General features: G+C 40.0%; 1 protein-coding gene and 1 non-coding gene across 2 annotated transcripts in view; one reads left to right on the plus strand and one right to left on the minus strand.

The window, feature by feature from the left end:
* Positions 1-15,189, minus strand: part of LOC134530029 (adhesive plaque matrix protein-like) — a 39,522-nt gene that overhangs the window by 8,720 nt on the left and 15,613 nt on the right. The gene's annotated exons all lie outside the window — the stretch shown is intronic.
* On the plus strand, positions 13,088-13,171 carry Trnal-cag (transfer RNA leucine (anticodon CAG)). Its single transcript has one exon. It is a non-coding gene; the product is annotated as a tRNA-Leu (tRNA).

A 15,189-nucleotide genomic window follows, 5' to 3' on the forward strand; every position in this document is an offset into this window, starting at 1 on the left:
CTAGCCTTAGAATAATTTCATGTACAATTGGGCAGTAAATTTGAATACCCAGTTTAGTGGCGCCTTTATTTCAGACTCGGCGATTGTTCACCTTCTACCTAATCTGCTGTTTCACTCGGTTAGAATTATCCCGCAGTGACTCATGATTTTGGCAAGAATATCCCGACACACCTCAGGACCTAGTACCATAACGGTACTGCCCGACAAGGTTCACATGTACGATTTCCCAGCATGACTCAAATGAATGAGCACCACGTAGGTTACCAATATGATTAAAGCGTCCTTAATCTTGAAAACTCCGCTTCACGTGCCATGATGTTTATTTTATTTTCATTGATTCAGTGATTTAAGTTAATGTTTATTTTTATGTAAATTTGTAACGATATACCTTTCTAATTGGTTCTTTGCTTGTAAACTTCGTCAACAAATATTTACTACGTGTAATATAACAGGGGGAAAAATCACGCAATTTTCGCAATTTTTTAAATTGAGTGACGGTTCACTGCTCACAGATAACATTTATAACGTGTCAAGAGACAAAATTTGTGTCCAAACAACATACACTTGCAAGAGAGCTAACGTAGTAAATCTATATAAACCGCCTTTATAGCAAAGAAATTTCATTAAAATTAAATCATAAGCATGCAGTATGAGACTGAGCCTTAATATGCACAACAAAGCGATATAAAACCACACTTTTAACTTTACCTTCACACTTTCATTAAAAAGGTTATTTTTTTAAAAATGCCTTTTGTAATATAAGATTACTTGAGAACTGAATCACTATTCGAAACTTACTCCATTGCCGCGGTGAAAGCTTAAGAAACTCAAATTTTCGTGAACGGCATGTGTGTGTTTATTTTTCCTTTTTCCCTACCCCTTTTTTCCATTTTGCAGCAAATCATCATGCCATTTTCGCGGCCCAGTTGTTTTCAATGTTTGGCGAGTGTTGCGAGGGAAAGGCCCGGCGCTGTTCGGCGGAACCGAGCGGAACTAGAAGTCTCCGCGGGAGGGGGGGGGGGGGAGGAAGGCCCGGCCCATGGGGCGCAGTAACTCAGCAAGTTTCCCCCGGGCGGCGAAAATCCGGACGCGTCGACCCGACGTTACAGATTAATGCCCTTGACGGATTGCCCCGCGCCAACACCAACCCCCCCCCCCCCCCCCCACCACCTCGCGCAGTTAGCGCCGCCGCTGCTGCCGCCTGGCGGCCGTCCGCCGCACCCGCAGCCGCGCTAAGTTACGGCCGCGTAATGCTATCCAACTGCCATTAGCGTCTGATCCGGCATTCGTCCCCAGGCGTTCAGCGGGCGAGGCCGCGTGCGCTGCTGGCTCCCGGCTGCTGCTCCCCTGGGAGCGGTAACGTGCGCGAACTGCGAATAAATAAGTAAATAACTAAATAAACGCCTAGCGCATTGTGTAGGCTACTGCGCAAAAAAATGATGACTAGACATTTGGGAGACCGCGAGTTCTGAAAAAACACCTCCTCCTCTAGAGAAACAGATATTTACAGGTCATTTTAATACGTTTATTTTTGATCTTACGTTTCCCAGACGTGGTAATGGAAAATGTATGGAAAATGGTTCAACATCCCATTCGAACCCGACGGCTCTATAACACAGGTCTAATGTTGTATTTTTTAAAAATTTCAAATTGAATGACCAGTTGGCAGTTCTTTATTAACATCGAGCTAACTGTCACCCTTCTTTTTAATGACATACTGTTGAGAATATTAAATAGTGTTTGAGTAATTTCAAGGACGGTCACAAGTGTTGTGAGTTATTTGTACAATTCAGAAGTCCACGCCCATGCCTTAGCCGGGACTCGAACCCAGAATCCCTCGCACCGAAGGCAGTCGTGCATCCGACTGCCCTACGGAGGTTGGCGCCATTGTGCAACTCCATGAAGTTATGTACTACTTTTTCCCAACTGTTTAATTGCAGATGGACGATAGCACAGTTTTTGGTCCGCGACGAGAGTATATTGCACACATTTCTTCCCGCTCTACGTCACTAGAACAGAGCGAGGTGGCGCAGCGGTAAAGCACTGCACTCGCAGCCGGGAGGATCTGTGTTCGCTCCGGGCAAATGCTGGGAAAGTTCCTTAATGTGCATTCATGTCCGATTACTAGCCCGAAACCCTATGACTTTAATGCCTTATTTCCGATTTTAATGACTTCACTTTCGACGAAAAGTAAAACAAAAATTAAAACAAAATACGTAAGAGAGTGTTCCAGCACTCGCCAATGATGTGTAGACATCTAACCTCAGTGAAGAGCAAATTCACGTGTTCTCATGTTATTCATGTTTCAAATAAATTTTTAGACAAGGAACATTTTATTGAAATACTGTCCATGTTGTTAAAATTCCTTAAACAGTTAATAGTCATTACTAAATTATTAACTTGAAACATTTTAAAGCACAGTATATGTTTCATAGTATTTTTGCTTAAACGACTAAAACCAGTCTGTAAATAAATACTGAAAACAAATCTTAATATTACTGAACTGATTCAGAATTATTTTAATAATATAATTATATTAAATAAAGTTAAAAAAAATCTAGTGCCGAGTGTTGAATCACGTCTCCAGATGTTTTCAAGCGCACGATTTACCACTGTGCTATGAGCCCGTTATTTAAATGCCAGTTTTCTTTAGGCAATTTAAATTTTAAAATTCCTTTTTACTATAAATATTTTAGTTTATCAAATATATTGCGGGGTAGTTTCACTGTCATAAAGTTTTATTTGGCACACCAAAACGTTTGGTATGTAAGTTTCTCTAATGTTTACAAATGGGACTATATGCTGGTTTATTTTGGTACACGTGGATCCGCAATTTTTGTGTCTCATTTCCGGCCATCGACTTCCGTTCCATTTTCACCAGAGTTCTCCTACCGAATGCCATGTGCGGTTAGCTAAGATGTTTAAACATCAGAAATGTGTGCAATTCTTTCAGTACTCGTCAGAGAACATTTCTTGACGCGAATCACACCTACTTCCCGCACCCACAGCTAGATTTCGCTGCCAGAGCAGCCACGTTGACTATCGCATCAATCGATTTGCAGAGCGAAAGGTTAAACTGTATAATGAGACGGCTTCAAAAAAAACGATAAAGACTTGAAAAAAATACTAAATCCCAAATTTGCGGCCGAAAAACGTATTTTCACTTCACACAGTCTTGCACAGAAGCTGAAAAAGTTCTCGTGCGGTGATGTCGGTTGAATTTGTCGACGCTGTGATAACTTTCGGTTGCGTTGTTCTCGCAAACGTAAATCGCATCAGCCCTTGGTTCCTAGCGACGTTCCTTCTCTGTACTCGCATAAAATATCCGACCACATGAATTTACAAATGCAATAACGTTATCGAAATTGCGTGACGATAGAGTGTGTTGGAAAAATCTATTGTAAAAAGGATTTTTTAAGCACTAAAGTATTATAAATAATATTGATAATATGTAATAATAAAAACCTGAATACTTGTTTATTGCCAGGATGCTCTATACAATTTCACAATCCTAAAAGTTTTTATTTGTTATAAAACAGTTTTTCTTCACGTTACGGACTATATACTGTACAAACAGTCTGCCATTTTAATAATGATTACTGCAGTACCGTATGACCAGCTAGTTGAACGAGATTTATTTTCCTGTCAGTTTGACGTTTAGACATGCACGTAGATGATCAAGTTTAATGACGGTTGACTCTTTAATGTTTTTAAGTGTCAATAAATTGTTTGTTGTTTTAACTTTGGGTTCAAATTGCATCCATCTACAAAATTCCAGGGATTTGTAAAAATCACTCCAATTACTTACTTACACTTTACCTGCGAAATTCTGTCTGAACACTTGTAAGAAATGAAATTAATGGGTCTTTTGATAGTTAAACAGACTAATAAATATATATCGAAATTTAAAAGGCGCAACCGTTTCAATAAGATGTAGCTTATTAAAATAATGAAAAAAATTTAAAATTTCATAGTATCTCAAATATAAAAAAAAGCTAAAAAAAATATGCAAGTAGAGAATGTTCCAAGTTGAGCGAGGGTGGTTCTGAAGTATGAAATCGGACAGGAAAGAAAGTATTATTTCATGCGAGGAAGTGGATGTGAATATCCACTGTAGCTTCGAGACCATAAAATTCCTGGCCGATAGTCGTAAGTTTCCCGAAACGCTAGGGCATTTTCGGGAGAAGCGCTCGGATATGAGAAGCAAGCGCTTGGGGAGAGAAAGAGAGAAGTGGGGAAAGCGGCTTGGGATTGAAAGGGGAGCAAGGGAAACGGCGGGCGTGGGTGATGGGAGGGGGGGAGGAAGCAGTGGTTGGGTTTGGAAAAGCACCGCGGGCCCCCCCGATTTATGTCTCGTCTAAGTTTGATAGAGACGTGTGGCCATTACGGCGCCTCAGAAGAGTGGGATTTTCGCCGAACTACCCCCTCCAGCCCTTCCCTGGCCGCCAGAAGCACACCAAACCCTCCGCGGGTTCGAATTTTTTGAAGGGTATAAATTCCGCGCGCGGAAATTGGGTGCGGAGAGACGCCGAGGCAGGCCAGTTTCGCCATATTTCTGTCGCCGGGGTTATTACAATCCATCTCCGCGGAGGGCAATAACACGTGAGCGATGGTTGCTGAGCTGGGACTTCAGCCCGGGCGCAGCGCTTCTTCGATATGGGGGTAATGGATGTCCGTCGCCCCGGCGTGGAGGAACTGGTCTGCGGGGCAACAGGGGTGGACACCCCGCGCCCGACGACGGCCGAAGGACCGGACATGGAAGCAGTCTATCTCGCGCCGTCGTGCCACTGCGGTCTCAAATACTTTCTTCCTCCGAAATTAACAGGTCCAAGTTTCACCGTGGCACTGCTGCAGATCACATAGCTTTATACTCAGGGGATCACTTTTTGAATTGCGCCAAGACCATGGTAATAGTAACTGTCAGGAGATAGCATCCTGCCACATAGCCTGTCACTTTTTACTTCATCATCGCCATATTGTGACACCCAAAATATTGTGGCAATAGAGCTTGACCACTCCATATGATGGTTAATAAGTTTGGGTTAGAATTTGCATAGTTAAACAACAGTCACTTTCATGAAAGATACCCCTTTTTTCAATGCAGTAATTCATACATGGAAACCCCTGGTCCAGACTGTTAACATGATCGACTTCTTCATGCAAGACATTTACTGGTCTTCAAGCCTGAGCCATGACTGCAATGTTATCTTTCTCCAGCACCACGACAAAGGTTGAATAGAGGCATCTCACGACTCAAGTGTCCAAACTTTATGGGCTTGGAAAATTTCACGGGAGAACGCATCAAAAATATAACACGAATACACGATGCACGTGGAGTACCTGTGGGCGAAAGTCTTTACAGACGTCACGGATTGTCACGGGATGAAATGATGCGACACGTACTACGCCTATACAACGGTTTTTCCCCCCACGCTGGTGCACCCACAAGAAAGCCCACGTGCAATTTCCCCCCAATCAAATAACAAAAATAAAAAAAATCCGTTCCCAAATGTATATATTTTGTTGTCGAAATCAGGTTTATTCTCAGATCAACTCTGTACCTATCCAGGACCTACGCACCACATCGTCTTAACGTAAACTTGAACTGCTTACGCTTGGGATTGTTTTTTTCCCCACCTCCTGATTGGTCGGCTGGCGCCACGTTTTCAGGCAGTGGAGGTTACGCAATTGATTTTGGCTTCAAATGTCACAAAATAGCTGCCAAAATTTTTTTAATAATAATGTCGCTCGTATGTTCATAATGATGCCTGTAGTATTAATAGTGAACTTAGTCTCTTAACAGTAAAATAATTTTTTTTTCCAATTGGTACTCTATGAGTTCAGTGTGTTAAGCGGGGTATAACTGGCCGCCAATTGGATTATGTCAGATTGTTAAACGATATTTTATCGGTCCTTGTCAAACATTCCTTAAAATTCACAAAAAAATTAAAGTTTAATAATGGGGAAGAGAAAAATAATTCCGGGAGCAAACTTCCTAAGAATAACAAAAATGCCTACTTTTCATGGAAAAAAAAAAAATGGGTGCGTGTACTCAGGTACGCGCTTGAGAAGTTATACTTCTTTGGTATCATTAAAAATAGTTTTTAATTGCATGCAAATAATTCTCCATGGTAGCGTTAAACGTTTAACGCAAACTTGTTGGAAGTCGCATTAGAAGTATAACTTCAAAAAACGGAATTCTCCTGGGAACTCGTAAACGGCTAGTCGCCGAGAAGACGACACCGAGACGGCGGCTTGCCTGTTGACCCAGGACCCACGAGCATGAATTGTCCCCACTGTTCTCCCGTCCCGCCAGAACTAATAACAAAATATTTTGCGCCAAACACTCCCTTTTGATGTAACACAAAATAAACTTTACCGGGAAAAACTATTAAAGAAATGACGAAATAACGATTTTATGAGGCTAGCATATCTTAAAACTAATTAATGAACAATGATTTGGATTTATAGCTGTACTGATACTGCTTGTTCTGTCAAACAACGGCATTTCTCGCAATCATTTTTTTTTTAAATTTGTTTAAGCTGATAATTTCATACAAGCATAGATGTTACAGTCCTGAGTTTATCTCAGAAATAGACGTAAGATTTCTGACACAGAATCATCGAATATAATTTAAACTGTAAGTAATTTTAAGGTTGCTATAAAAATATTGGTTAATTTTCGGTGGTAACATAGGTAGTTACATCAAAACTTTCAATTTATGAAATAAAAACCTTAGTTATTTCTTTATTATGTGCCTTCTAATTCCTAAAATTAATTATACCTACTTTAAATTTAATTTTTGGTTCGTCAATAACAATAACCCTGATTGTAGGGCCGTCAATAACAACAGCCCTGATTGTAGGGCCGAATGAGACAGATATTGTGTTCTCTCAATTTTAAGAGCATGACAAAATATTAAAATTGATTATGTATGATGAGAACATTTTTTCCCCCACATTGAACTATAACATCATACTGAACCGAAAATGCAGAACACACAGAGAATAAAGCTTTTGAGTAAAGTTTTCTTACAATTGTGGCATGAATCATAGGTCATGCACTTTAATAATACGTCAGTGAAGGGAAACTATGGTACCACAATAATTGCAGGGAAATTGTACGAACTAAGATTTTAGATCTTTATCAGTGTTTTGACACTATAATTACTGCTCTGAGAGTTGTTGATGTACTAAGAAGGCTGAGCGCGATAAATCTACTTTTTAACTACTACCTACGCGATGGATCTGAGCCAGTTACAGCGAAATTCATTACTGTGGAAATGTGATTCAGCTGATAAGTGCGCGCGTGACTATGCAGCCAGTCTTGGGATTTTTCTTAATTATTAAAAAAAAACGTGAAGACTATCTCAAAACCTCATTATTAGATAGCATAAGTAGCACTGATGCAAACAACATGTCTGCATATAGTTGCATATCATAAAAAATAACAATTATAAATTATTATTTTTTACTTGCAGATAGGTTAGTGATTGTAAGATAGATATTATTAAATAAAGTTTCGAAAGCATAAATGCATTTTAAAGTAATTAAAAATTATAACTTTTTGTAATTTGTTATACATTTAATTTTACGTAATAGCTATAAGTAAAAAATTGGGTGCGGCTGTGACGGGACACACGGCCGTTGGTTTAACGTGAAACGTCTGGGTCAGCGGGTCGCTTTTAATGTAACGGATTGAAATGAAGAAGAGACATTGACTGGGTAATAAAACTTTTAAAACAAAACATACATTATTTATTGACCTCTATTATTGACTCGCTACAGTTAATACTTAACGAAATTCCGCCATATGTTCGCCTGGGGATTTAGTCTTAAAGGAATGGAATGTTTCCGCCTCAATTGATAGCTATGTTGAACCTAACTCGATCACAAACGCTGCAAAATGGACCAAATGGATTCGTTTCGAATAACGTTTTTGTAAGCGTTCGTCCGCTGCACGCCAATGGTCGTGCATCACTTCACTTCGACTGATGTTCGTGTCTTATCATTTCGGAGACGTCTTCGACAGACGTGTAGGTGCTGTCTTCACTCGACATGTCCATCGGTGCTATCTTCACTCGACATGTCCATTGGTGCTATCTTCACTCGACATGTCCATTGGTGCTGTCTTCACTCGACATGCCCATTGGTGCTGTCTTCACTCGACATGTCCATCGGTGCTATCTTCACTCGACATGTCCATTGGTGCTGTCTTCACTCGACATGCCCATTGGTGCTGTCTTCACTCGACATGTCCATTGGTGCTGTCTTCACTCGACATGTCCATTGGTGCTGTCTACACTCGACATGTCCATCGGTGCTATCTTCACTCGACATGTCCATTGGTGCTATCTTCACTCGACAACAGCGGTGGAGGTGCTCTCGGAGTCAGCGCGCCGCGGCGGCTCTGCGACGCTCCCGAGACAGTCTCGCTCGCTCGGCGCCGGACACTGGGGTGCCTGCACGTGGCCCGTAGCCTCCTCTTCCCGACGATATGCTGATTTATATTTTCGGCTGGCTTTCGCACGGGCTGAGGCTGAGGCTGACATATTTTATTTTAATTTTTTGACTTGACAACGTCTAATATATCGATGAACGCTGGCTGCACGCACGAAAAAGTGTCCCTTAACGCACATTGTCCCGTTTCGCTGTGTCCCGTTACGCTCATTGTACGCCTGCGCCGAATCTATCTCTCTTCCACTCGATTGGAACAACCATCGATTTGACTTTTTCGAGGCACATTAAACTTGAACACTCCCATTCGTTTACTACTTTTCCTATCATCGTCCTATCCTTAACAGAATAACACAGATTGTACGAAGTTAAATAGTAGACATGTATAAGAGTTAAAGTTAAAATAATCTCTTCGTTTAAGTAATAAACATATTTGAATTAATGAGTGCAAATAAAAGTAAATTTATCAATTAAATTGTAGATTTCATTTCACTCCTCTTTTGTATCCATACAAAATAGTGATAATTCAATAAAAATGATTCAATTTTATTCCTAAAGGTATGCAATCATTTCATCAATGTTTTGTTATGACGTTGTCACGTTAAACTATCGTCCGTAAACCGACTTTACAGACAACCAATTTTTTTAAAGGCTTACTTTCAACTTTTACATATAAACATTGCCAAAGTTCACTAATTTTTTTGGCTTAAATCGATTGATCTAAATAAATCTACACGCATAACACGGATCGCCACGCTATCACGTCTGAGTCGCGAGCTGCTCTGAGTAGAAAGGAGCGAGAGCTCCGGTTTTGACCAATCCGCGCGGTTCCTCTTCCCTGCCAACCCGCCGGCCCGCGACGCGAACTCAAGGTCGTACACGTTAGATAATGACACCGCAATTACGTGTCTAGGACTAACAGTTAGGGAATATTAAGGCAAGACGATATAGACCTTTACGTTACGGTACAAATTAATGTTCTGGTACCCGTAATCTTTCGGTGTGATTTTAAAGACAATTCACGTCAACTTTTTTTTTTACAGCAAAATTAATTTTAATCTGTGGATACAGTGAAGTCAAAGGGTCTTAAATATTATTAAAGTGCTTGATATGTAAGTTAGTATTCAACAACTTAATAATCTGATTTCGTAAATTCTGCCTCAAGGTACTACAAGATTATTTGAGTTACATTACATATTATTATAATGCGATATCCTGTTGATATAGATTTAACACATTTCAGCCATCGCACGGACAATATAGGACAAGTCAATATAAAATAATATAGCGTATAAAAACTCATAAACTCATAATAAGTACAACACAAGTGTGCAAACACATAATTATTATACAGTTTAAGTGTTTACGTTAGGTTTCGTATAGTTACATTACCATTTTTTATTTCTTAAAAATGGATTATCTTGTAAACATTTAATAGCAAAAGTAAATTAGGAAAATAAAAAGTTCAGGACAGAGTGTCGAGTTGATACTTATCACATTAAGTTGAGATGATAAATAGTTGTAGAGAGAACAGGATAGAAGGAATAGTTAAAGTTTACATAGAATTATTTTCCCATTGCCATAAATTCCCAGCAAAAACTGAACGAGGTGGCGCAACGATAAATCGTTGGACTCACATGCAGTAGGACTGGGGTTCGATACTAGGTCCATCTAGTCATATATTATAAATTTATATATATATATACTTTTGTGTTGACGATGGTTTTGGGGTCTATTGACATGAAACAAAAAACTTTAAAAAAAATTTTCCGGAAGTCACACTATGGAAACGACTACATTAGTTAGTATTTCTTTGAAATCTACCTACAAGACTTAAGGAACAAACAACTGCAGTTACTACCGTCTAGAGGGAGTGTCTAATGAGGTTTGGGGGAAGGGGGTAATCTACAGAACCCAGCTGAGTTTCAAGATTTGAATTTATTTTTAATCCTTGGGTACACCCTGATACGACAAAAATTTAAAGTATACATATTGTTACGAACGTGAGCAAGGCCACGTCACGCGCAGGTGCACAGCTAGCTGACACCACAGGTGGCCGCCGCAACATAAGAAGTTCCGCGCGCACCTGGGTCGCCGCTTCCCCTCCCTCCAGCCCTCATCTCCCCGCGCGGCGCTGTTAGTTTGACATCCGAAACCTGACAGCTGCGAAGTTACGCGAGCCGCCGAAACGTGTTTTGAGAGATTTCTGCCGTCGTGTCGGCACGGAATGACGCGACTTGCCCCAGCCACTCTCGTGAGTTCCAGAAATGGCGGCTGATATATAAAAAGAGGACGTCGGCCTCAGCAAGAGAGTTAAGTCAGAGAGTTCAGGCGGGAGCTTTACCGCGGCGGAGTTCTCGGGGCGATAGTGCCGCGGGTGCGGCAGAGTGGCGAAGTGCTTGGACGAAGGTTCCAGGACAGGGAGTGAGTCGGTTCAGTGGAGTCGGAAGTTTTCCCGCGGCGGAGTTTCCGGGCGATAGAGCGGCGAAGTCCCTGAACGAAGGTTCAAGGGCGAAGAGTTCAGTTCCGGGCGATAGTGTCGCGTGGCGCGGAGTCCCGAGCGAAGTTCCGAGCGAGGCGTCGAGTGGGATCTCGGCGAAGGGGAAGTGCGACGGCGGCGGCACAGTGCGGCGACGGAGTCCTGCGACGGAGGTCCGCGAGGGTTGCTATGGCGAGAGTTGCGCCAGAGGTGTGGCCCAGCGAGGTGTGCGGTGTGTGAAAACGAGTGACTGGGGATTAGACATTTCTTTAAGTCTAGTTAATTATTTGCCATCTTAGAAGTTAAATTGTAAGTGACATAAGTAGTGGCCATCAATAAACTGTGTGTGAAATAAAATCTTTAACTGGGCTATCTTTTACGAAGCCGCGGTAAATAGTAACAATATTGTTTATAGCAATCGTTGAAAATTTTACGAGCTATGCGAAACGTGCGGATGAAAGTTTACATGTATGGCAAAGATATCGTTGACAATTTTAAAATTCTTTTTATAACATTGGGGTTTTAAAAGTGGTAAATTACATATTTTTTAATTGGTGGTGGGGTTGCTAAATATTCGGCCACGGGGTCCTTAGTTCATCTCGTCGGCCCTGAACGCAGCTACGCTATGCTGTAGATGGTATGTTATCGGTTTTGGCTCGCAGGAGCGCACGCAGGCGTGTTCGGCTTCTGTGGTGCCGGTTGTTCTGCGCGCGAGGCGTTGATATGCGCCTCTTCGCGCGGGCGGTAACAGGTAAATAACGCACTTACCGCGCAGTTGTCTTGTCTCGCCGAGGCGAGAGGGCACGGATCCTCTCCCCCCTCCCCTACCCCTCGCGTGCCCAGGTAACCCGCCATCCATCAGCGTGATGGATGCTGCCCATCGAGGCGCCGCCCGCCTACCTCACAATTAAAAGTGATGGCGCAACCGTGCCGAAAACATCGACGGCGCGGCAGGATATAGTACCTATCCTGAACATATTGCCCCCTTTTCCATAAATGCATGTGTGTGTTTGTGTGAGAATGACGACAGATCAGACGTAAAGTTATTTTATAACATGAGACAGCGGGGTCATGAAGGACAGCAAGTGCATAACGACACTAACCAGTTATTTGGACAAGGAACTGGCAATGGTCCATGACAAAGATCCAGTCCAGCGTTTGCCTGGGAGTGGTTGTTGGTAAAAATAAACGGGGAAAATATACCACGAAGGCAGGACCTAGATTCTAACTCGGGTACTTTGGAACGTGAGTCCGGTGTCTTAAGCCAGTCCCACACCTTACCCATTTCCTTAACAGTTTTTCATACCTCCTTTCTGTTCAGCGCGCCTGCTCTCGAGTAGAAGCATTTCAGAATCCTTCCAAGGGGGTCTGGCTCCGGGTATAAAAGTTTACATACCCCAAGTCTTAGCTAAAACCGTACTAAAACGTGTTCTATTTTTCTGTTGTACCCACCAGCCATAGTCTTCAAGATGGCGGATTCGCGTACAGCAACATAAACCCGTAGGAAGTCAATTGCGTAAACATTGGGGGACTTACCAAAAGAATTGGTGTCACAAATGAAACTTTATGATAGTGAAACTACCCTGGAATATATTTGTTGAACTAAAATAGTCATAAAGAGGAGTAATCATTATTTTTAGAATCCATAAGATAACTGGCGTTACACAATTGGTAACATATATTATTATAATTTTTGAGTGTTCTTGGTAGCGCAGCGGTAGTGTGTACGAATGGAAAACGAAAAGGTTCTTAGTTTGAACTTCATCACTGGAAAAACATTTACTTTTTTATTAATATATAACTGGACTATACAAATTTCGCTTTAAGCAAATACGCATTAATTTTATTTGTTTATCTAATTGTTACAATATAATTAAATCCATATATCAATAAATTGGTTTGATTATTTCATACTAGGCATTTTCACTTAAAATAAAATTATGTATTCACAAGTAATTAAAAATAAAATAAAATAATTATGGCCCATAAACGGCTGAAACAAAATTAACGGCTTTTTCCAGTAACCCCACGAATTATGGTCAATGCAGATCACATAGGAAAACGGGTGTTTAATAGTTACGTAAATGGTTGTTCGCCGCAAAGGCACAAGACCTTTGGTACTTAAAAACATGAAGGTCGTATTTTCAGTAAGTCAGGATGGCCGAGCGGTCTAAGGCGCTGCGTTCAGGTCACAGTCCACTTCTGTGGGCGTGGGTTCGAATCCCACTTCTGACAAAGTTTTTGTTATTGTCTAAATTAACTGATCACCTTAGTAAATAAGATAAGTATAAAAAATTGGTTGTCTGTAAAGTCGGTTTACGGACGATAGTTTAACGTGACAACGTCATAACAAAACATTGATGAAATGATTGCATACTTTTGTGAATAAAATTGAATCATTTTTATTGAATTATCACTATTTTGTATGGATACAAAGAAGGAGTGAAATGAAATCTACAATTTAATTGATAAATTTACTTTTATTTGCACTCATTAATTATTACTTTAACGAAGAGATTATTTTAACTATAACTTTTATACATGTTTGCTATTTAACTTAGAGATCGTCGAGAATGTTTTACGCTTTTTCTCAATTACACAATTAACGACGAAGTTTGTTTGTCGTGAAATTAAACGTAGTATTTAATAAAAAGGCCCTTGCAGTTAATAAAATAAGTATAAGTAAGTTTAAGAAAGAATTTCGGCTTTAATCTCCAACCCAGACACTCTTGGTGCGCTGGGGCCGAGATTAAAATTCGTCGAGAATATTTTACGTTTTTATGTCTTCCAGTGCTCAAAATGATATGCAATTGTAGCCCCGGGCACGAAGTTTTATTTATAATTCATTAAAAATAACGCCCCTTGCGATAAACAAAGGAAAATATGTATAAACGAGTGCCTGGTTGTCGCGAAAGCGGATAGATAGCACGATTCGTTCGGTTCGCGTCCGTCACCGTAAATGGCAGCACCGTTGGGGAATAATATTATTTCGTTTTTATAATACGATTTTATAACAAATACGCATCCCAAATACACCAAACTTATTTATAATGTGTTACAATATTTTTTAAAACATTGTGCAAAAGATCCCGGGTGTAATTTGAATTGTTATGTGTACCTGTAAAACACCATTGTTCGTACAAAAACGTATTTGAAAATTCAACATTACTTTTAAATAACCGTACCGATTGTGCTTAAAATCGGTGGACGATCGTTTTCATAATATTAATAATTCAATCGACGAAAACATGATTTAAAAGTCAAATCGATGGTTGTTCTAACCGAGTGGAAGAGAGATAGATGCGGCGCAAGCGTACAATGAGCGTAACGGGACACATCGTAGTCGGACAATGTACGTTATGGGACACTTTTTCGTCCGTGCAACCGGCGTTCATCGATTTATAAGACGTTGTCACGTCAATAATTCTCTAATTATAACGCCTACGTTTATTAGTAAACGAATGTCCATAAATTATTATTGAATAAACTAACACTTCATACAAACGCCACATCTGTTAGCCTAAATGAAAATGCGACATGGCTTTCCTTCACATTAGATTTAAGTTTATTATGTGAACTACTACGATCTTAAACTTTGCGTATTTCTATGTCTCACTTGGTAACAAAAAATGTTAGTTACAATTTTTCAAAGTAATATAATAAGTATTGGTAAGAAATCAATTAACATATAAATATGTGTATACGTAGCATTTTAAAATATTAAAATAAAATTAGCATAATAAATACTGTTAATTAGCTTTATGGGCTATTTCATTAATGTAATATAATAAATATATCATAAAAATCTTCATTAAAAAACGAAATTATCTTGTATCTTTTACATTTTATATTACTAACTATAGAATCTAACCTGCCAATGCAAATTCAATATCGTTAATTTCAAAAATGTTCTTTATTTGTTGCTTTTTTAATACTAAACCAACTTTGTTATATATTTTTTGCAAGTGAAGTACAGGAGATAAAATATATAAAACCATTCACTTGGTTACATCATTTTTAAAATATATATTTTCAGTTTTTGGTTAAATGGAACGCAACATGATTAATTACCTTACCCCGATATAGCTTGCCTTGGTCGGCAACTGCGTTGGCTGTTATTCTGTTGGCATTCTATGTATCGTGTGCATGGAGTAACGAATTCTTTCTTTTCTTCTGCTATACAAACTTTTATGCCCACTTTTATACCCATGGGCATAACAGAAGGTATATCAGAAATTGGGCATCTTGTGGGG

The sequence above is a fragment of the Bacillus rossius genome, chromosome 3 (genome assembly GCF_032445375.1).
Source record: "Bacillus rossius redtenbacheri isolate Brsri chromosome 3, Brsri_v3, whole genome shotgun sequence".
NCBI classification, from domain to species: domain Eukaryota; kingdom Metazoa; phylum Arthropoda; class Insecta; order Phasmatodea; family Bacillidae; genus Bacillus; species Bacillus rossius.